Source organism: Opisthocomus hoazin, chromosome 4 (assembly GCF_030867145.1).
Source record: "Opisthocomus hoazin isolate bOpiHoa1 chromosome 4, bOpiHoa1.hap1, whole genome shotgun sequence".
In the NCBI taxonomy this organism is placed as follows: Eukaryota; Metazoa; Chordata; class Aves; order Opisthocomiformes; family Opisthocomidae; genus Opisthocomus; species Opisthocomus hoazin.
In genome coordinates, this window is record NC_134417.1 from 10,006,816 (window position 1) to 10,029,926 (window position 23,111).

The 23,111-nt window shown below is 40.5% G+C and overlaps 1 long non-coding RNA gene across 1 annotated transcript in view; it reads right to left on the reverse strand.

Moving 5' to 3' along the window:
• Positions 1-1,018: 1,018 nt before the first annotated feature.
• LOC142361100 (uncharacterized) overlaps positions 1,019-23,111 on the reverse strand; it is a 249,289-nt gene continuing 227,196 nt past the window's right edge. The window contains exons 4-5 of the long non-coding RNA XR_012763628.1: positions 20,752-20,925; positions 1,019-1,309 (exon numbers count right to left, since the gene is read on the reverse strand). This is a non-coding gene — a long non-coding RNA (uncharacterized LOC142361100). The remainder of the gene's footprint in view (positions 1,310-20,751; positions 20,926-23,111) is intronic.

Below are 23,111 nucleotides of genomic sequence, written 5' to 3' on the forward strand. Positions count from 1 at the left end.
AGAGAGTAAGTTTAATGCACTGTGCCTTTTGCCACCACCCTGACAGGCCTTTTTTGTGTGTGTGATTAATACATGTATTAATGCTAATAAAACACTTATGGAGTTTCCCAGATGTAGACATGGCCCCTTAATCCTTCCCTGTTCTGCTGGGGATAATCATTTTTACAACATGAGATCATTTGCACCAGTGAAGTGCATTTTAACACCTTGCACTGTTATCTATATGAACTGATGATCCTAATAGAATCCCAGCAGTGCATTTAAACTTTATTTCCTAGGTTAATCAGACTAAAAGACAGTTAACTAAGTTTCCCAAAGGGGGCCTTCTTTACATTAAAAAAAAAAGAACATACTACTAGAATTGTTCATCGTCAGAAACTTCACTCATTGAGAAAAGAAAGGCAGCAATGCTATAAAAAGAAAGGATGTTTTTGTCTTATAGTGGACAGCATGGCACACACACACAAAAAAAAAGAAGAAATATTTTCTGAACAAAGAAGTCAGGCCAGTCCCCCTTTTTTTGATCTTTAATCCCTTCTCTCCCAAGTAGAATGGCAAAGGAGCCCTTCTCTCTTTCTAATAAATAGCTAGCAAAGGCAGGCATTCAATGCTGTGTCCCTTTGATCAGCACAAAGCTGTCAGCTCCTGCCGCTTTTTTTTCTACCAGCTCTTGTTCCTGGTTAAAAGTGGAAGTAATACCCCCTGAAAGCAATACCCTAGGTGTCCTGCAAATCATCAATCCTATTTTTTTTCCGTGTTGTTTTTCAGTGGCCCACCCTCCTGGCCTGCGCAACCTCCTTACTGACACCCCTCTTCCTCTTTCCACCTTTTTTCCAGAATACCAGTTTCATTTGATACGCAATTCAATGTGCCAGTCTGACCTACTGGGACCTTGCTGTCTGAGACTCTACCACTGCGCAGACAGGGGAAACCTGCCTTCTAGCAATAAACAATGTTTACTTCCATACATTTATCTTCCTGTAAAGGAATTAAAAAATACTTCATAGACACAGCAAAGGGATTTTTGGAAATTAGCTTTTAATAATTTATAATAGTTCTAACTTTAAATAAAGCCAGCCCAAACAACAAATAAAAATATTACAGGTTATGCTTGACCGAGTATCTGAGATCCCATTTTGTTCCAATCTTCAGGCTGCTGCACTTCAGCCGACATCATTGCATCTCAGCAGTAAACAGTCTGCAAACACTGCTGCTTCCAGACAGGTCACTCCGTGCATGTTCAAGCAGGCTCGTTGTTTCTGCTCAGATTACCTGCAATCCGCATTTCTGCTCCTCGCAGTCTCAGGACCTGACATAGAGTTTGCAAATACTATGCAAAGGAAATAATTCACAAAGGCAAACAATTGCAATCAAGTGTAGAGCAGGAGACTGGCTGGTAATGGGAGAGCAGGGCAGAGGCTTTGGTGTCTGCGTGTGTGTAGAAAGAGTTGGAGGGGGGAGGAACGGGGGAGTAAGGAAAAGCGACTATATAAAAGGTCATTATTGCTAGACAATGTCGTATCCTTAGTGACATGTCATGATGTTTAAATACCTTTGCCATTTCCCCCTGGTGATTGCTGCACTGGGTGCGCTTTTTGTGCCTATCAAGATATGTTTTTCAAAAATCAGGATGGAGTGAATGCCGCTCGTTGTTCTGGCTGCAAAATGTCAAACTGCAGTGGAAAGAAATACAGCATTGCAGTGGTGGTGCACTGAGGCCCCCGGTAGGAAAGCAGGAGCTATTAAGTGGAAAATTCCTGCAGAGGACGTGTTTCCATTTCTAATGTGAAGAAAGAGGGTGTTGTTTGAGCCTGGCAGGTCTGTGGAAAATGCAGAAAACACAGGGAAGATGAGAAAATGACCTCATTGAACTGTGAGGACTTTAGCAAATAACCAGCTTCAGCCGACATACTGCGCTCTGGCAGCGCTGCTGCCCAAACAGCGGGCTGACCTGGAAGTGACAGAACGGCCCACAAGCCCCCGTGCCCCCTGTAAGTGTGGGGAGGGCGAAGGGGTTTCTCACCACGGGGGGCAAGGGGGGATAAGCACTAAAACCTGCTGCATTAGGAAAGACTGTATGGGCTGAGCTGCCTGTCCCCCCCACACCACCGCCTTCCCACCCCGAATGGAGTGCTCGCATGGGGCTCAGGTTTAATTGCGCTCTGAATACCAGCAGAATGATGGCACTGGCTGTTTATCATCGTATGAACTATTTCAGTGCAGCATAAATTTTCCATTTCAAAGGATCCTGAACGCCTGCAGGAAAGAGACTGGGTTTCGTGAGCAGAGGGTTGCCTCTGTAAAAGTTGGTGGGGGCTTCATTTTAGGGATGGTTAAAACTGCATTCTTCGAACCTGACTGGGGGGGCTCTGGGGAGCATGTTTAGGGTCTGTGTTTCCCCCTATAGAGGCCCCCTGTAGTGTGGGCTTGGACTGCCTGAGTTACCATTTTATATCAACTGAACAAATCCTAGCGTAAAAATGCAGGGGCTAACCAAAGGCTGTGGGTTCTTTGGTCGTCGTTGTTCTACAGAGCCACAGCCTGGCAGCAAAGGAAGACGTATGCCAGCATCCCCAGCTTCTGACTGTGCTGAAACGTTTTACTCAGTGTACAAATGCTTGCCTCAGTGTATTTCCAATAACTAATTGAACGTAAAAGAAAAATTTACTTACTGGCAGGACAGCAGATAAAATATAATTCATAATTTACAATAATATTACTTACAAATCAGAAAAGGGCTTTTCTGTTAACTAATACTGTATTTGCTGTGGGAACATGTTCTCTGCTACCGTGTAATTTCAATGTGCACTTTTAAGGGACAGGGCTTTTCTTTTTTTCTTGTTTACACTGTTAAAATCCTGTTGTCTGCCAGTTGCAGATGATTTTATGCACAACCAAAACCTGCTCTACTGTCCAGTATTTTGCATGGACTTTGCACGTGATAGGCAAGCTAGTTTTGAAAGGTCCTTGCAACTTTAAAGGCTGCATGATGCTTTAAGGAGAAGCATAACTATAGGCAGATAAAATGCTCGATCTTGAAGGTGCGTCTTTAAAGCATATGTATAGGAATGGGCAAGGTTCAAACATTAGCAGCAAAGAAAAAGCAGCTGACACAAGTCACAAACTGCAGATGCACATTTGAATTTCATGTAAGCTGCTATTAAGATCCGGTGGTTTGATCCATTCAGTTATTAGATTAGGGACCACTAGCCATGAAGGCACTGAGGTATAATTCAGAAAACCCCAGCAGCTGTAAGAAGCTGTCTAGGTTCAGTACTCTGCTTCCCTCACTAAAACATTTTATAGCAAGATAAAGTGAATTAAAGATGGATGCTGAAGAGAAAGTGAGACCATCCCAAACTTGGTCCAAAAATGCAACCCTTGCCTCTTGCAGGGTTTGAAAAATGTGGTTAAATTACCATGTTTTCCTTTCCAGTTTGACATCTCCCTAAATATCTGGAACATAAGGCAAAAAATGACAGAAGTACATACTACAAAAAATCTGTACGTACAAGACTTTCAGCATTATTTTGTAGGCATACTTGAAGTTGTTTGGACAAAGATCAAAAAAGGTGGGTGAAGACTGGGGCATGTAGCTAAATCAAAACTGAAATTCTCCCACAGCTGTTAAGTATTGATTTTCAAGGCTCCAGATGCCACTTCTTTCAGGTACGGAGCAGATAGAGTTATAGTAACACAAACAGGAAATAATTCTAATCTATGTAGCTCACATCCGAAAACCAGTTTGCCCAGAATCCAGCGCTGTTTCAGTTTAACCCTAAACGGCTGCATCCTCTGCAGCACAATGGCCAAAAGACCTTCAAGAGCTCCACAGCACTGTGTTACTCCCTTTCTGGGAATGTTTAACCAGGGCAAACTATATAGTGCAGCATTTCTGCACGATGCCATGGATTCTGTTTCTCTTTTCCTGGTGCTATGTAGCTAAGGGGCACTGTAAGGGGCGCATAACTTACAGACGAAAACAGCTTTCTCCTCCACGCTCTGACAGGAAATAAAAGCTCCCAAAAAACTCAAGAGAAAAACAAACTTTGTGAATGAGAAAAAGAAGCACTGCCAAAACAAAAGAGTTTCCTGCACCTAATAAAAGGAAAAAGGCAGACTTTTGGTCATCCTTACCTTGTGGCTTTAAATGGCAAGAAAAAGAAAGAGGTAAGGAGCGCCCCATGTATCATTAGGGGTCTGGAGTTTAGCAGCCGTTCTGCGATTAACTCTCCTGAGGAGTGCAGGGCTTTCTCTCTGCTTTTATAGGTTCTTTGTCTTTTACATAATTGATTCAGCTCATGTCAGAGCTTCTGTTTTGCGTTCAGTTTAGAAGACTTCAGATACCTAAAGAGACTTCTAAAAGACCATTTCAAATAAAAACTTAGATAAATCTAGGTGATAAAGTACAAACCTGAGCCAAGGAGACTGCAGGCAAGCCATGTTCAGCTCCTGCCAATGCACCTCAGTCCAGCCCTACATAATGCTTTCAGAAGTGTGCAGCAATGCCTGGTCGAAATAACCTGTGCAGGAGTTTTATGAAGCACAAAAGTAGGTAATAGAACAAACCAAAAAATGCTTTGGAAGTTGCCCTTCTTTGCATCACAGTATCAAAAGACATGGAATAACAGAGCCACACAAATCATTGATCAAGATCTGCCCTTTATTTCTTTGTTCTTTTATTTTAAATCATGAGGTGCATCACAGCTGGGAAATGTGAGCTGTCAGCACGCCCAAGCTAGCTTCAGCACTGTCCACTTGTTCTGACTATAGTGGAAATAGGACACTTGACCTCTAACCTCTAATGGAAGGATTGAATCTGCAGGATTTTACTATCACTGATCGCATGGGTCTGGTTTCCGAACTTTTATGAATCTAAGAGCTTGCAAGAAGTTTTGAGATCATTGCCTGTAGAAGACCCGGATGTGTATCAGTCTCCTTTCTTGTTCTGCAGTTCAGATGACTCCGCTTTGGACAACTGGAGGATGAGGACCCCAGGACATGCTAAAGAGTAAGCTTACTGTTTTAGCTGGATGCAGAAGGAAAGCATGTTGGTCAATGGTTTCATACTGAGGCAGGAATAAAGGAAACTTCAGAGTCGGATGTATACACAGGACTTTCATGGAGGAAATGTGTGTAATCTGCCCCAGCACTGACAAGATGCAGACCTTAATCTGTCTCAGGAGCTGAAGATGTGGGTCCTGCTTAGGAGCCATAGAAGGCAACAAGAATCATCAGGTGTTTAGAAAGCATGTCTTGGAAGAGCATTGTGCTTTCAAGCTCTTGAAGGGCAGTCGCAATGAAGGAGGTAATCAGTGTTTTCCATGCCCACTGGAACAAGAATTGGCTCAAATTATATTCAGACTGAATTATCTTGGACTGTATTAAAAACCTTATGTTGAGTGACAGGAGAAGGCACAAGTACAAAACTGAAAACATTCCCCTGAATGCAGATCTGCCCACATACCAGAAGAAATATATAAATCAGTCAAAGTGTGGGTCAGTTTGTGCTTGGAACAAGGTTTGACTCAACCAGGGGTTGAGTGCTGCTCAGCTGGTTTTGACTCAACTGGGTGCTGCCAGCCGCTCATGAAAAAAGCATGGTGATAGAATAAGCCCAACGTTTGGGAGTGATGGCACGATGGAGGGAGAGTACGGACCTTAGTATTCCCAACTTTTTCAAAGATCTAAGTCACGGCTGACCTCTACGGATGCATATAGATATGCATTTTTCTTGTAGCAATTGATCTGGCAGCGAGGAGTTCTTGATCAGACTTTCTGCAGACTATCTGTCTGCAGTGCAAGAGCCTAACCATTAAAATGGAAACAAGGCTAAATTTGCCTCCTCTGTTGAAACAGTTTCACTAGAACCTCCACCAGATTTACACTAGTGAAGCTAAGTTAAACTGCATGTGAGGCAAGACAATATAGGTACTAAAATTCTGAGTCAAGATCAATCAGCCTCATGATTTCTCTTAACAAAGTCTTAAGGAGAGCTACTTGGAGATTATTAATTTCTATAATGTGTATTACTAAAAGAAATCCATGGTGTTCAGGGAGAAGCAATAAGGGAGGCTTTTAATATACTCCCTTTTCTGCTTTTGGTTGTGAGTAGTGAGTATGAGTAATAAGTATGATGCTAAACTCACTCCATCCAGCATGGTGGGAATGTTACCTAGTGTCCCAAGTATTTAGTTGGATTCAGTCCCATAAGCCCTCCATCACATAGAAGCTAATTGCAAGGATTAGGGCACACCAAGACACTCAAGCTCCACTCCTGTGGGTTTGGGGAGAAACAACACATTTAAACATTCCAGCTACGGTTCCCTTGGCAACGTACATAACAACAACTCAGTAGAACTATGGGTTTCTGTTTTCTTAACCCTTCAGGATGTTGGCTGAATGAATACTTTCTTGAGGAAACAGTTCAGTCAACCAGATATACTCAAACACTCTTCAATCCAGCAGGCCTCTTTCTCCTTACAAAAACAACAGCAGCTGAATTCCGTGTCAAACTGATCTCCGCCCGTAGCATTAAGGGGCTTAATTCAAACACACACATATACTGTTAGCAAAGCCTCCATAGAAGTCTGCATGAAAAAAAAAGATGCTAAAAACCAATCCCAAAATGTCAATGTTTCATATCATTATAAAGTGCCTGTAGATCACAGGACACAGAGAAAAATGCACAAGAAATTCTATAAAGCACATACATACTCTTAAGAAACAAAACAATGTTCGCATTTATGTAGATTATAGAACACAATATTGTTCCTGTCAGTTATAGCAATAATAATGCCAACAGCAACTTTATAATGATTCATCTGGGAATTTAAAATACTTCATAAATATTAACTAATACTATAAAATAATAAGATTTACACCACCTTTGTGAAATGCATGAGATCTGCCACTGAGTTTATTCCACTGCTCAATGAACTGGAATTTCTTGTGATATAAAGCACATCTGCTCTTTAGCAGTGGCCATTGCTATCGCACAGAAGTTTGGAAGAGGAACCTCCAGCTGAATGCATGTGCAGGGTGGTGGCAGTCACCAGACCTCACCTGCACCCCTCAAAGAGCTGCTGTAGACATTGGGCTGTCATTAGTAAGCAGAATTAATGAACATGCTCATGAGGTCTCTGTTAATAGCTGCAAGGGCAATGGTATTCTGCAGGTTTATTTAAGACAATGGCCTGTACCCTGTTGTCTTCCTCAGAAGTTTAGGTTTATGAAAGCATTAAAACCTTTACCCTAGGGTGGGGTCATCAAATGATGTGTAGCAATTGTCTGAAGAGAACTTACCTTGCTTCCTCCACACAGAAGTGACCTGATCTAGCTTTTTAGGAGAGCAAAAGAAACCATCAGTACCTAGGATAAACCTATAACTATTCCTTAACTACCAGTGCACCGATGCACACTTACTTACACAAAGGAAGAGACAGAAGCTACAAAACTAAATCAGGGATCAAACAGATGTCGGAGCAGTCTAAAGCAATTACAGTTCACAACCCAGCTTTTTTCCCCTTTCTCTCTGTAAGCTGTAATTTTTGTTATTTTCAAAAGGAGCCTGCGTGACTTTCCCTTAGATCTTCTATCCCGTGATGGCGAGGCACTTTGTCGCATTTTGTAGCTTCAAGCAGATACAAGAAAGAGTAAGTACACCTGCAAAACTGTTGAGGGCTGTTCAGCCTTAAACATCTAAGGCTCTCTCGCTCCAGCATTGCTCTCCGTCGGCAGAGAGTGCTCACCTTCTCCTCTGCAGCAGCTCCTACGTAAATCTCTGGGAAGCAGACTTCCCCCCCGCCTCAGCTCATAACAGTTTGTTGAAGATTATGCAGCATCCTTGCTAGCGCATGGTTGCCAGGGCATCCTTGTTCCCTAGCCAACTACTACACTAAGGCTTTACTGGCAGCCATCCAGCATGCTTCGTTGAGGAACCTCTGCAGTAGTAAAGGATGTGTTTTCCCAATTTACTGGAGAAGTAAATCAGTTTGCTACTTGTATCCTAAAGACCCTAAGTATTTGGGGAAGCAGAGAACTGTAAGACAGGGAGGCTCTCTTCTCCCTACTCTCTACAAACGAGAATTGAAATCTTACTGCAGAGAGCTTGGGTTTTGCACTAACCCAGCTAATGTGGATCCTAGACACATCAGTGTGGCACTGTGCCCAGAGCAGCACAGGCACAGAGCCACTCATGGTGATACCTTCCACAGTTGGGCTGGTAGCTCCTGGTTTTCTTCTGTGCAAGGTCATGGTGTTGTCTTGCTTGGAGGGAGAGAGGGTGTCTTAGCATGTGCTGCTGTTTCGCTGTAGATTTTACAGCATCGCAGCAACACAAATCCCAGCTAACCTTGCTTTTAATGTCGAGCTTTCTTGGGCCAACTGCATTTAGTTTGGAAGGAGTATGATGGCGCTAGACAGCTATGAAAGGGCCTTGCTTGCCATTTCAGTTAGCGTTGGTGACATCCAAAGACATCGCAGTGCTATGGCCGACTCCATGCTGGACTTCTGCCCAACGGCTTGAGTGGGCTTTGGTTACAGAAACCGATTGCAGGACACGTGGTGCCAGCAGTCGGCACCAACTGTTGCTTTTGCAGTAGTACATGTCCAGAGAGAGCCCAGGGCCAGTGCCCAGGCTGAAGGAAAGCCAGAGGGAGGGTCACCCCAAGAGGACCAGCTGACGGGTTTTTATTGCTCATGGCATGATTCTTCTGTTTGTTAAAGCCTCCAGGGTGTCACTACTCTTGACTTTCTCGTTGCTAGAACAATTAATGAGGTACATTTGTGCTCTTGTCATCATCTCATGATACTGTAACAGTAACATTCATGCAATAAGTGCCAGATAAAGAAAGGAGGGGGGAATCCAGATGGAGATAGGATTTACAGTGTTACATATTCCTGCTGTCCCCAAAGTAGAACAGGGTTCCACATACTAAGGAAAGGATGATTTAGGCTGAAAAAAAAAATCAATAAAAGGCAGATGCTGTCATCACTTCAGGTGCCACTCATACGCCTGACAACTGCTGTCTATATCTCAGTCCTTTATCTGAGAATTAATCCAACCTAAACTCACATACCTTGGAATAGGCAAGTAGAACAGGCAAGGAAAGTTTCCTTTTTTCAAGCTCTTTCTTTTGAAAAGGCACAAAATAGAGTGCTGTGTTTAAGACCAGGAAAGCTGCACAAATTCGAGTTTTGGAGGTCTCTTTACAACCTTAGGCAATCATTTTTAATAGCAGCTGTACAATTTTGCTAGTTTGGGCAGCAGTTTACAGTCAAATCCTGGCACCCTTTTTATCCATACTACTTCTGTCTTAGCTTCCACTCTAGCTTTAGCCTGGAAGAAGCTAACCAGGCTTTCCAGACAGAGGAAGTCAGGACAAATTCAACAGCAGATCACATTTAATGTTTCTCCTTGCAGGATGGGTAAACCTCACTTAAATCATTACTCTGAGACTGTAAGCACGATATTGAGGACAGACCGCATGCAAACCAGGTCTAGTTCCCAAAGCAAAGAGTGGATTAACAGGTATGGCTGCAGATCTAGTTAGGGAAACTTTAACATAGCTTGAAACAGATGAGCTCAGAGCGACACGCATTACTAGCACAAAAGTAGAGATTTTTGCACTCTAGGGCTGCCTCAGCTATCGCTTTAATCTGCTATATAATGGAAGTGGCTGATCCCAAAGTCATATATCAGGCTAATTAATGGACTAAGGCACATTGTCAGTGGACTACATTTTATATATCTATATATACACATAAAAACACATAAGAACATTATATATATGTGTAGTGCTTCTGAATGATAGTACCTGAACTATTTATGCTCTAGTCTTGCTATGGGAAAGGACGCTGTATTTGCAATTCATTACATCTCCAAAGAAATAGTAAACCTTCTATCTGTACTATTAAGTAAATATACAAGAGACCAGAAAAGCAATGGACTAGCAAAAGAAAAGATGGCAGATGAATTATAGAGCTACTTCAAGCCTTACCCTGACACCACCCATGAAGCCCTGATCATCAGTATTCAGCCCTCAGTATTGCACCTATAGTTTTAGCATTTCAGACCTAAAAGAAAAAAAAAAAAGCAGTTGGCTTTTGTTCACTGTGTGAAAGGGGAGTATGTAGCTCCTCACATAGTCCCACAGGACATGCAGAATTCAGTGACTGGCGCTATACAACCTTTCACTGGAGGAATGTGCAGGCAGCAAAAGTATTTGTGATACTAATTAAAGATTAGAAAATCCTCATTTAGGAAAATGCCCCTTGACAGGGTATTTCAAAATAAACTAAACATATTTCTGTCCAAAGTGATGGAAAGGGCTGTATTTCTCAAGTTAGAGAAAAGGGGATTAAAAATGCACCCTGGTTGGGGTGAAATGGGTTATAAAAAATGAGACATAAAGAATTTTACTTCAGTGCTGACAGGGCCCCAAACTAAAGAAAGGTCCTTTAGTCTAAGGACTGAAAAGTAACAGACATCTAGGTAGAGTAAAGTCTCATTTAATACAAGAAGCTATTAGAAAATTAGATGGCCCTCCTCCTAAAATATAGCTGTGAAAAAAATGTCACTCTTTTTGTCACAATTTAAAAAAAGTGAAAAAGCTATAAGCAATATTATGTCTCAATGGAACAGAACCTATAAGTACAGCACCAAATTTTACCAAAAGAAAGATTTTTAAAACTGAGACAGTATTTTGAGACCATATTGTACCCAAACCTAAAACTTGGGACATTTTGACTAACGTCATTTTGCATGGATCTTGTCAGAGTAGCAAAAAAACATCAAAGGTAAATTAATAGGATAGCTGGAGAGACTTGCATAATGTACAGTTTTGCTGATGAAAAGTAATGCACACAGCATGAACTGATATTAATAAGTGTACAAAATAATGTGTTATCCCTCACGATATATATAAATGTTGGCTATACTTACGTTTTTTGGAAGCAGTGTTGTCATGGTTACCATTCATCTGTCTTTATGTTTTAATATGCCCTGTTTTGTAAGGTAGAGGTTCAATTCAAGTTCATGTGAAGCAAATAAACTGAAGTTTTCAGATGTGGTCTCTAATTTAATGTGCATCATTTTCTGAGAGGCCAACTTGAAATACTTTTGGCATGATTCTAAGAGATATCAACCACCTTGAAACGCAGCCGAAGTCAATGCGCTGTATGCAGCGACTGAATCATGAATAATGTGCCAAAGGGCAGAGTGCATTAAAGTCTTACTCTGAAAAGCTCTAAACCTGTTTCTGTTGGTGTAGGGAATGTTTCTGTGCTCCTGCAGGCTGAACCTACCACCATTAGACACTAAATGAACAACGTGGCATTCTCTCAGCAGCATTTATTTCTCTGAAGCTATTGACTGTAATGTTGTAAAACGTAACATTAATTCCTATGTGTAACATCAATAATCCAATACTTTTGGTCCCTTGAAATAGAAAAAACCTCCATTTCCCCTTTCCTTTTGCAGATTTCGTCATGTTCAAATATTGGGGGGGAGGGGAGTGGGGGTGGTGAAAGGCGTGTTTTCCTTTCGTAGTGCATTAAAAAGCTTCAGGTTCGAACCAAAGTACCAAGACTCAGCAATAAACTCAAAATCTTCTAGCCAGGGTAATTAAGAATTAGCTCAGTTAACTCTCTGTGGGATTTGCATTGCCCTCTGCAAGTATACCCAAAGTGTCAAACTGACATGTAAACGTCTTTTTTGCTTTTCTATGGAAACAGATGGACCTGCTCTTCAAAGTAGCCTCTTTACCTTATTAGACTTAAGGAAATCCTTTCCTCCGCCTCCAACAAGCCACCTGAAACTGCAGAAGACTCCAGGAATGGCTCTTTCCTTGCCTTCCATTTTCTCAATTTAGTTTTAGCTGCGCAAGGTGGCAAGGAGGTGTTGATCTGTTTTGTAGTGCAGTGATTAGAAGTGGAGCCTGCTTGTAGGGAAAGGAAGCTTTGTGGTAATGTTTCAGAATAGCCAACTTCCCTATGAGTTTATTTCATCCAATTTAGGATTAATTTTAATATCTCCTACTTTTCTCTTTGGTATAAAAATGGGAAAGGAGAGGCTAGGGGAAAAGGAAAGTTCTACATCAGTGTCTCTTTGTATTCTAGGTTCATCTCTTGCATAGTCTTTCAGCTTTCAGTATTTCTAATTCTTGACTCCTATTCTCTAAAGGGTGGACACAGGCAAGCTAGCTGCACCCACTGTGTTCTCCATGGCAGTTCTTCCTCTGGCTTCAGCACTCATATTCTCCCAGAAGTATTCAAAGACTTTGGTTTCTTTTCCTCTTTATTGCTGGGCTGTTAGTTTCTTTTGTTCTCTTTGTTTCCTTAATGAAATGGTCCTAGGGGACATCCACCTGCAGTGGGGTGACCTGGAAGCATCTCTTTTCAGATTGTCTCTACTCACCCATACATCTCACAAGTACATAGGATGTGATTGCTAAAAAAAATCTTGCTCTTTCCAATAGCTCCAGAAGATTTCTGAGGCACTAATTTAGTCAAAAAGGTAAATTCAAAGCGTAGGACACAAAATGCAGAATAAACCACAAAGAGCACCAGGTCAGCATTTGTGTTGTATGAATATATGCAGAATCACACGTGTGCCTATGTGCACGTATACAGCTCGGTGTGTGTGACGTGCACTGGTAATATTACAGAGACATGTAATAAATGTTATCATGGGCTTTAGAAAACACACTCCCACCTGCACATTATTTATTCAATTTTTTCCTTTATTCATTCATTTATCTGTCTTTTGGGGACCCATTCAGACATAGAAGTAGGGTTGATATGTCTCTGTGTGGGTGTGTGTATTTGTAATCAGAGATACTGAATCATGTTCTTTTTTTATCAGACATCTCAACATTATTTCATGATTTGCTTCCACAGTGTGCATTCTTTATGGCTTTTCACCTATTTTGATACTAAATGGGCCAGTAAATTATAAGCTTTATCTCCTAAACCCTAGAGTTCAGCACCATCAGAGAGCTGGAGATGAGTTGTAAGCAAATTGGATTGAAGGAGGCCTCTTTGGCCCCTGTTTCCAATTCCAGTGTATGTTCAGATGAGTGGAAAATGTTTGCTGCTAACCTCAATGCAGAGCTTCCAGTTCATTGCACAAGTGATACACTTCCATACACTTGATGATGTGGTCTATAGAAAGAGGAAGAGAGCTCTGAGATGAACTCCAGATGCACCTATTTGTTATGCTCTGGGCTCTGGAGGCCTGGAACCATGCAAAATAACATTTCAAAAGTCACTTTCTAGGTCATAGCATGTGACAGTAGTGAGAACATCTCTAAACAGGCTGCCTTTGCAGAGAAAGGGTCACCTGCTTTAGCACCATGTTAAACACCGAATGGATCAAGAGACGGTCTGGCATTGCAGGGTAAGCCTTCTCCTCTAGTGAGTAAGTTTACAGTACAGACGTGTGAGAATATTTTTGTCACGAGCCCACGTTTTTAAACAGATTATTAGCAATGCATCAGCAGGGGGCCAGAAGAACGCAGACTACTTTTTGATTTGTTCATTAAAATCAAATAATTATTTAGAGCCTAACTGACCAAACTCTGTAATTTAAAAAAAAATAGTCCTTATTCTGCCTGCTTGATGTTAAATGGTAAAACAGCACAGGAGTGAAAATATCCTGGAGCCCTATATCATCTTCATTATCTTCACTGGTGAAGTGAGGGAGTGAGTGGAGAGGTGTGAAATTCCAGCAGAGAGGAACATGCTGTTTTAAGAGGAAGTGCTGACATGCAGGCTACAATTAGACAAAAAATGACTGCTGACATTTAAAAATCATTACAGAGAGGAAATTGTGAGTGTAATTATGTCATCATTGACACTGTTCAAGTGTGCTGATGCATTTTTGCTGATAAAAATCAAGTGTTTATATTTGTAAATAGAATGCACTTAGCAACTCTATCAATGGAAATGTTCTAGCCAAGAACTAAGGAAAATGGAGCCAAGTCACTTTGACAAAAACTTCTTTTTTCCTTTTTTGTTGATTTTCAGTATTTTGATTTCAGGATCTCTTGCTAACAAAATTGTTTCTCGTTATTGAGCATTTTTGATGACTGATTGGGTTTTGTTTGCAGAGTTTTTTTCATAGAATAGGAATTGCCATTGTAGAGCAAGCCAAAGGTCTGTGTTGCCAATACGTATGCTACATCCAACAGTGGCCAACAGTGGCCAACAGTAGCTGCCTACAGAAGGATATAAGAGAACAGTAAGTATATAATGATGTTAGCTACACCACTCTCCCAGCTTCCAAAATCTGCTGCTCAGGGACTTCACAGACTGCTCAAAAATATCAGAATAATGAAGTATTTCTGACTGGCTTTAGAAGTACTCAGATACTGGACTCAGTGCAAAAGCACACATGATGTCAGCAGGTAGCAAAATATGTAAATGTTATCATTTGCTTGGAGAAGAGAAGTTTGTTGACTGTGCTAATACTGAATTCTTGGCACTGCATTATTTAACAGCGTATTGCCTTAAGCCCTGTCATAAGTCCTTTCCCTATGACATATTATCACTCAATGACAGGGAAAAGTGACTAATCTGTGATACATACAAATGCTCAGTTTGGAATAGAAAAAATATGTGAAAGGGTATGTTGCTGGCTGATTCCAAAACCAGATTTTTCTTTTTTTTTATCTTGGAGATTTGGGAGATTATATAGAAGTAAACTTCATGAATGTGAAAGCAGAAGTGTTTACAAAGGCTCTTGAGGGAAGTAAGAAAAGGTCTTGGCTTCTGCAATGATATGTCCAGAACAAAAAATATCTACAAATGCTAGCCTACCTGAGGATGGCAATTTGTTCACATTATTCTGGAACACGTTTATGGTCGAAATTCAGAAAAAGCCTAAAAATATGAACAACATAAAGGATGCTTAATAATGAGGTACTTCACATTATCAAAACATTTATTCCTGAAGGCTGTGATAGATACAGAAACATGAATAGTGAATGTCAACTACTCAGTTTAAAACTAACTACTCCTCATCCTGCATCTACTGAGCTCTAAAGTTCCCATCAATAGCTCTTTGTTATTTTCATAAAAAAGAAATATAAAAATTGGTTTGTCTTTGCCTTTTTTTTCTGTTTTTTCAGTCCTCTGCTTATTGACTTTGCCCTTTGGGAAAGGGTTGTTTTTTTTTTTTCTGGATGTCCTCCTGCAGCCAGTTTTTCTTCTTTTGACATTGGGTCCATCAGTTTCCATCAGTGTCCCTGTTTCCTGGATGTCAAAATGCATATCCGGTCAAATTGTGTTACCACAATAATGTCAAGTAGCTCTATAGTCACCACATCAGCAAAAGAGCTGCTTTCATAATGTCATTTTATGATTGAATGAATACCGTAATTCATTTTTAGAGTGATAAGAATTTCCATGTCAAAACAAAGAATTCTTTGTGTGATTAAAACAGTAGAAGTCAGAATTTAGGGAATAACCCACAGTGGGTGTCTTGGGAGAGGCCAGTCCCCCAGGTATTTTGGATGACTGCTTATTGCAGCAGGGAATACAGAAGAACCAATAAAAGGGTGGGCCGCAGAAATAGGTAATAAGGCTTTGTTAGTTTATAAAAATATGACAGAAAGAATAATATTATGTTACTGTGTTTTATGTTATGACATTTACTTACAAGGTTATTTTCATCTGTATCTCCCTTTTCACTAATTCATACCTTTCTAGATCTGTTTTCTCTTTGGAATCAGAGATTTCCTTATGTTATCTTAGTGGAAAGCTTATTCAATTGCTGCTTGTTCCAAGCTAAAGAAAAATTATATTTCCTGTTCTCTGCTTGTTTTTGAAAGACAGAAGTTGAAAAAAATAATCTTTCTCTGCACAGTAAACTGGTGCCACACGCTTACTCTCTGTAAACACATCGTTCCAGAATAGCTGAACTTTGAAATTTGGCAACATCTAATAATGTTTTTTAGTAATCTGTCTCTAAGTGTATTTGAAAGGCATTACTTTGTCTGAAATTTTAATAAACACAAGATTGACAGGGCATTGCTGAGTATCAGGATTGTCAAGTAGTTCAAGCCCCACTCCTACCAAAGGGAAGTAAGCACAAATCAGTACCAATGAACAGCCCTGCATAGTCCACACAAATGCGAGGAATTCAGCACCAGTTCAAGACCTGACCTCGAAATCATAATTGGAAGGGGCTGTGAGAAGTCTTCTGGTGCATCTCAGCGAAGAGTCAAATCTCCATGTTGTCTTTGTTTTTAGCTTAATGATGATTGTGGGTTTTTGTGGGGTTTTTTTGTTTTTTGTTTGTTTTTTTTTGGTTAAGATCACAGTGGTCATTCCACAACTTCCCTGATAAAATGTATCCATCTTCACTTCTGGAGACTTTTACGTAAAGTCTAACCTGAATCTTCCTTGACATTTCCTCTTTGAATACCTACCATGCAGTTCTTTTTGCAGGGTGATCCTTTCAGTCTTTGAGGTTCATCTCTAAGAAAGCTTCTAGCCTCTGTAACACAACAGTCTGCATTTTCTTAACTTCACTTGACCAGCACAAGTAGTGTAAGTCTCAAAGTATTGCTGGGTGCTTTGTATGAGGCAGAAGGAAAAAAAAAACTTCCCCAGATGAAATACTGCATCAGCACGGAAATTAGAAAAAATATTGTAAGCGATAGAAAAATGCAAGTCCTTGGAGACTGGAGGGTGTCTCCTTATATTATCTGCATTCCACAATATTCTGTATAGTTTATGCTTTCATTGCAAAACAATTTGTCAGCCTCTCATTTGCCAAGACATTGTCAATATAACATAATGCAAGTCATGAGTTGCTGCTCTGATGATAGCCCAATCCTGTAAACTGTCTCCATTTAAGCATAATGGCCCCTTTCAACAACAAAAATGTAAAAAATCTATTTTGCCAGTCTTTCCTCAGACCACTCAACACAGTGAGATGTGAGCTTCAGAAGCTACGCGCAGTTGAGTAAATGCTAACCACTGAAAGACACCTACAGCACTGTTTTCTTGCATTGTGCATTGTTAACAAAGCCAGTGCAAACAGCAAGTGTTGTAACAGTGTTCAGAAGAGTGATTCTACTGAAGGACTTTGGGTATAGCAGTAGGAGAGACTACGTAGCAGTTACAGTAATCAATGCAATTTCCTATCAGTTTGTTTTGATGACATGGAATGATCTAGTCTGCCAGCTTTCAGACAGGAACCAAATTTTAAGCCCTATAATCTCCATTGTGAGTAATTATCTATCCCGGTTGTCTTTTCTCATCAGCATGCCAAGGTAGGGGATTTACCAATACACCTAAACAAGGCAGTATAATCATCAAAACAGTGGAGCTCTACTTCTTAATGCTACTGCTATATAAATATTAAATAATAGTAACAGAAAAGGGTGTTTCCTGATTTTAGTAAAACATACTATAGTAAGAATAATGACTATTTGATCCATTCCAGTTTGAAAGGCTTCAGCTGGGCCTACAACTAAGTTACACTATCATAAATTAGACTATAGTGGTATCAAAAGCTTAAATCTTTCAATTCCATGAACATAATGCGCTATTTCTGCTGTACAATGAACTAAATGAACATATGACCAGGGCATAGACAAAAACATGCAGCAACAAGTCTGAGGGCCACGATGGATAAAATAAGAACAATTTAAAATGGAATAATATGATTTATCAACTAAAGATTTTCAGCTATAAAAAAACTCATTCTCTTTCCCCACAGTCAAGTACAACCCAAAAGACCAGGAAATGTGAAAATGTGGGATTAGAATAACAATCCATCAAAGAATGGTAAGAAAGGAAAAAGATAAGATTTGATTGTTGAAACATTTTTACTTCTGAAGATACTGTTACCACTATTTACTCAGGTTACATTAGTTAAATTTCAGTTGTTATATGTGTGAAATAAATTATGCAGTCTGAAAAAGTTAAATTATGTTTTTAATTGGGATAACTTTATGATCATTATAGAGTTGATCAGAGCTGGTGATATTTTGAATATAACGCACTGCTCGTATATTTTGATAGAATTGAAATAAATCTTTTGATTACTGAGTTTTAAACACTAGTATCCATAAATCAAAAAATACATCCGTATTTGGATGTGATATTATTTTAATACTTTGTGCAGCAATTGCTTCTGGTTAAACAACTGGTAGTAATTATGCAAGCATGAACCATTCATACACCAGGGGTTTATGTCCATCACGACTGTGAAGCAGGTTTAGATTTAGACACAGACGCAGTTGGCAGAAGCAGCACTTGTAGTGAAACAGATGAGGAGGCTTGGATGTTTTAATGCCAGGGCATTTGTAAACCTGGTAGGTTCACCATGCTCAGATAATGTAAGGCAGTATTGTTTATAGACATTAAGACGCTGCATCAATTTATGCCAGCTGAACGTCTGGCTTCTCTTAGCATCAGTTCATCCTCTTTGCTTTTAATCAAATGTTGAAACCAGACATTGGTCTCCCTGGTGAAAGCAGTCCTGCCAGAGGGACTGAAAGGACCATGAATCAGCCGTATGACAAGGTACTGGGCACTAGTAAGGCTACAGTGTAAGTATCAGGTCCAGTGATGAGCCCATGACTTCCAGCAAGTTGTTGTGACAGGAGAGAGTGCTGTTAGATAAAGGCGCTGAGAAGAACCAAAAATCTAGAAAATACAACTCAAAAAGTGAATTGAATAATTGGAGATAATTAGTGTGCAGAAGAGATGACTGGGATAACAGTCTGCACATGCAGAACAGGCTGGTAAAAAATGAAGAAATGTGCTTAGCAGATAAGAAGAAAAGTGAGACCCACATAATTGGCAGCAAGAAAGGCTCATACTGGACATTAGGAAAAGCTTCCTAATTCTAAGAACCAGCTCAGACACAGCTTGCTTTTGGGGAAACTATGGAAGTGCTCCAACACAGAGATTCTAATTAAGGCTGGACTAGTGTCAGTCAGAAATGAAGCAGATGAGGCTGGACCTGTGCTGGGGCAGCTCTTAAATGACCTTGTGTGTCCTCAGCATCTTAAGCTTTCTGGGATGCAGAAAATACTCCAAACACCTGCTAATTTAGAAATTCTTGCAAGGACTGGCATTCAGTAATTCCCTGCTGCGCTGCACCCTATGAAGAGGCAGTATTCCTGTTGGGACAATACAAGGCTCTCTAAGGAGTCTGCTGAACTGAGGCACTTCCCTGGTCAGTGTGCTGCTGCAGTGATCTGATACCTATGCCCAGCGTACAGCTCTGGATTACAGTATTAAGCAAGGCTCTAGTACTGACCTTTTAAACACCTAAATCCTAATTATACTTAGACCTTACCCGTGATGTGTGAGCCAGACCTTACAAATACCAAAAAGTGGGGGTTTTTGTTGGCTTCAGTGATATCCTCAACAAAATTTGAAATATTTCCCAATTGCCTGAAGTTTGAGAAAGCTGGATTGGCCTCTCCTCACAGAAAGGTAACTCACAAGTGATACCACACAAAGGTGTGCAGTCTTAGACCAAGGCAAAGCTGGTGTAGGTGCATGATCATCACTAGCACCTATTTGCTGCTGTAAAAGGGTGGGACGCTGGAGATCTTTTGTAGCCCTGGTTCTGTTGTCTTGAAGGTTTGCATTATGCTCTCCAAGTAAGCCACTCCACAACACAAGGTTCATACTGTGCTTTAGTGTGATCCTGGAAGGTGATTCATGTACTGTGCCTTGTGTCTATTTAAATACCAGGATCTTCCCTACCCTGCCTTACAATACCGACACAAATTCCTTTCAGAGCTACACTAAAATGGTGCTACCTCTTGGGCTACTGGGTCTAGTAAGTAAGTGAAATTAAAAACTACTAAAAAAAAAGCAAAGGCAAATGAATAAGAAAGCCTCAAAATCAAAAATTTCTTTTTTTTTTCCCCCATTTGCATTTAATTCAGTATTTCAAGAGCCAAAATAAAGATTTAGGGACTAAAGTTCATAGGTGGTGTAAACAATTTCCTGGCATCTCTCTTTTTTCTTCACTAGGAGAATACCTACCTTCCTGCTGAGTAGAAGAACTCTGGGGCTGATCATAGGAGAGATCCACCAACCTACTGCTGCTACTGGTTAGGTGATACAGTGCATTATTTCACTGTAGCTGAACATCTCTGCCTTTGACAGCCTGTTTTCAGCAGTCTCTTTGTACATGAGATCTTAGAAAATCTTTTCAAATCATTGTAGAAGAAGTAGGAATATGCCATGAGTGTACTTGTAGGTAAAACCGAGAAATATTCTGGTTTGATTCTGGAAGGTTGGCTACCAGCCCTGCAGCTGAAGTTTTCAAAATAAGCTTTCAAATCCTCACTAAATGCCTCTTGAAAGAGTAAACAGCCAAAGCACTTTTGAGCTTCACTTTGTGCTTCACTTGCAACAGTTATGTGATGCAGCCTCACAGCTCCCAGCCTCTAACTCTGTAACAGGTCGCCACAGCATAGTGTTACATGCTCTAACCTTGCCCTGCCATTCATGCTTAATGTGGTCACGGCTTGATTTCTTGTGGCGTGCTGGGACTCCTGGCCAGATTTCATTGCTAACAGGGGAAAAAGTCAGCCTGACAAACTGAACATTTCCAGTGCAAGCAAAGGAAGACAGAGTTGCTTTTTACTCCAAAAATATATATAGACGTGCACATATATGTGTGTATATATATAGACACACTCTCATATATATATATGTGTATAATATCTTGCTAGATGAAGGCTTCTTTATGTTGCATTTAAGACTTACAGTGTTCTGAGAGAAAAGCAACCTTTCCCCTTGTCAGAGAGCTGCAACTCAGCCAGTCAGTTCAGTAGGAGAACGCCAAGTGAGCCATTTGAGACGTGTGATCTTTCAGCTGCACAGCATCCCATTCATCATATGCTTCAGACACATAATATGTAAAGCTGGAAAAAACAGAAGCTGCAAAGGCAAGAAAAATCAATTAACAGGAAAGCCCATACACGAAAAAAGGCCTGCAGAGAATCACCACCAATTGACATTTTGAATTTCCTAAAGTTACCTCCTCCCTCCTTTTGGGTAATCTTGGAACACATTCTCTGTATTAGGATGAGAGGAGTCTTCTAGTCCCCTAATTAGGCACTGATAATTTAGCAGAACACCGCAGGACTAAAAGTATACAAGGTAGCACTAATCACAAAGTTGGCTTAATATCCTTTTCTCCACACCCCTGCCCCACCAAAAATTTCAGATATGGCAAGCCTCAATGTTAGGAAAGAGGCTGCTATAGTTTGAAAATAGTTTCCGTCCTGGAAGAAGGCGCACCCAACAGAATTTAAACAATGCACGCTGCAATCTCAGTTACAGCGGCATAAATTAGGATCAATTCCACTGAGGTCAGAACAGTTATATCAGTTTGAGACACGTGAGGACTGAGCCTGATTAACTGCAATAGAGTTAATTCTCGTCTACTCTCACGTAAGTCAGAGCTGACTCTGGTCCCTAGCTTTCAGATGGACTCTGTCCACATAGTGGGTCAAATCTGGCTTTGAATTTCAAAAGGATAAATGTGGAGATGCTGATTTTATTGGAGCTATTCCCAATTACAGTGGTGCAAATTTTGGCCCAGACACTATTGAGAGTCCAGGCACTGAGCAGTGGCCAGCAGTTGAGGTCCCATCACACTTTGGCCTAGGTGGACTGGAACATGCAGAGTGCAGACTGCAGAAGCGTTTCTGTGTGATTTGGTGGACCACATTTCAGAGCTGTGTTTGATCACAATTATTTCTCATGTGGAAGAAGGCAGCAATTCTAGAAATAAAGTGGACAAGTGGAACACACTTATCTACCTAGTTCCTCTCCCACCCCCAGAAATATTTTTTGACTTGTTAACTACTGGAACCCGATCCTCACGTAATACAGGAAATGTGTAACGGTGACACCAATGACCTTAGTAAAGTGCAAGCTGTGAATAACCCTGGTGAAGCTGAGCAGGCAGAAAAGACAAAAATGTTGGAGTGCTAGCTGTTTAATTCAAATGCAGGTGAATGGCTTTTAGAAATATTTAAACCAGTTGAAGTATACTTAACCCAATCTTCATTAATGGGAAAAAGGAAAGAAATAAGAAAGGCAATAAAACATAAGAAGTGCAATGACTGCATATACAAACAAGAACAGCAAAGGCCCTTCCTTCAGTGGCAGGAGCAGCAACATGGGCAGTGGCAGAAAGGCAGAGCTTAGCAAAAGGCCACAGAAACCCTGGTGCAAGCCGTTAAGATTTACATGGGCACTCAGGAGGAGGAAGACTGTCCTGCTGGATGGAGAGGAGGAAGCAGCACAGCTCAGGGTGCTGGGGTCTGTCTGCCCCCTCTTCTCCCAGAGGAGGGAAGGCTGCCGCTGTCCTGCAGCAGCTCCACGCAGCTGGGTGGTCTCCATTAGGGCAGCAATTATGAGGAGAGTGAGAAATGTAGCTGTATAGGATCAATTACCTATTAAGCATTCTCTCCCATTATTTAAGGTTGAACTGATGCAGAGCTTAATGAATCACTGCTTTCTAACGAATAATAAATATAGCACACAAACGAATTTCAGAGGGAGTGAGACCCTTCCTGAATTTGAATGAAATTTAGCAAATAGTCCCAGATGAAACAATGCAGAGAAAAAAATCAAAATGCCAAAACAGTTCATTTTACTATTTTCAAAATGGAGTGTTTCATTCTAGAACTGCCAAAACACTTCCAAAAACTTTCAAAACAAGGCTTTTTAGCTGTCCATTTTAAAATTGGCCTAAATTTGAAAAGAAAAACCTTTAAAACGTGTGAAACAGCCCAAGACCAAAAATGAAGCTGTTCCTTTGGAGCTGAACGAAATATGTTGGATTGAACAAAAGTGATACTTTTCCTGATTATTTTTTTTATCAACATTTTTTAAAAGCTTAATTTGACCAAAGCCAAGAAACAATTCTGAAAAACAAGACGTTGTTAGACAGAACCATTGACTAAAAATTCATGCATTACCAAGCTTCAGTTCTAGGTGATCTGCCCAATTAATGCCTCTTTGAGTTTTAACAGAGCAGAGTCAGGCCCATCACTTTCCAAAAACTATTTGCGCATATTGATTTATTTTTCATTTGGAGCACCAGTCAGAAA